The following is a 973-nucleotide window of genomic DNA, read 5'->3' as shown; positions in this document are numbered from 1 at the left end:
GCCCGGCCGGGGGCGCTGGGCCGCCGTCCAGGCGGAGGCCGGGGAGCTTCCGGAGGTGCATCCGTCCAGGGAGGCGCCCGAGGAGCTGCAGGGCGAGCATCTCTGGGTCGCGTTTTGCAGGAAGCACAAGCGCCTTCTTGAAGGAACAGCAAATCTTGATTCCAATTAGGATAGATTTTTTTTTCCTCCAGGCTCTTGAGGGTGGGTGTGAGCGTTTGTACGAAAATTGGAAAACGTGCTGCGTTGGTGCAGTGTTATCTGTAGCTTAAACAGAGGTTGGGGTTCCGGAGCCTGGCAGAAAAAGTTACTTCCCAATACCATGATCCATTCTCTCTGATCTGAAAGCAGAATAGTTGTCCCACTGTTTGGCACACTCTTCAGGGTAAGGGATGGGGGCAGGGAGGGGATAGGGGCCCCTGGCAATGAGTGTTAATGTAAATAGTGCCTGTTCTGTTTTTATTTTATTGATTTTTTACAAAGAGGAAGGGACAGGGATAGAGTCAGAAACATCGAAGGAAGAGAAACATCCTTCTGGGGATGTGCCGGCAACCAAGGTACATGCCCTTGACCGGAATCAAACCTGGGACCCTTCAGTCCGCAGGCTGACGCTCTATCCACTGAGCCAAACCGGTCTAGGCATGTTTGTTCTTTAAAAATAAATAAATAAATAATAATAATAAATAATAAATAATATATATATATATATACATATATATATATATATAGTTGATTTTTTACAGAGAGGAAGGGAGAGGGATAGAGAGTTAGAAACATTGATGAGAGAGAAACATGGATCACCTGCCTCCTACTGGGGATGTGCCTGCAACCCAGGTATATGCCCCTGACCTGAATCAAACCTGGGACCCTTCAGTCTGCAGTCCGACATCTATCCACTGAGCCAAACCGGTTTTGGCTGTGTCTGCTCTTTCTTGATCAAAGAAGGTACCTTGGACCTGGTCACCCTTTCTGGGCA

This window comes from Pipistrellus kuhlii, unplaced genomic scaffold, assembly GCF_014108245.1.
Source record: "Pipistrellus kuhlii isolate mPipKuh1 unplaced genomic scaffold, mPipKuh1.p scaffold_m20_p_20, whole genome shotgun sequence".
NCBI classification, from domain to species: domain Eukaryota; kingdom Metazoa; phylum Chordata; class Mammalia; order Chiroptera; family Vespertilionidae; genus Pipistrellus; species Pipistrellus kuhlii.
Note: the sequence above shows the minus strand (reverse complement) of the source record.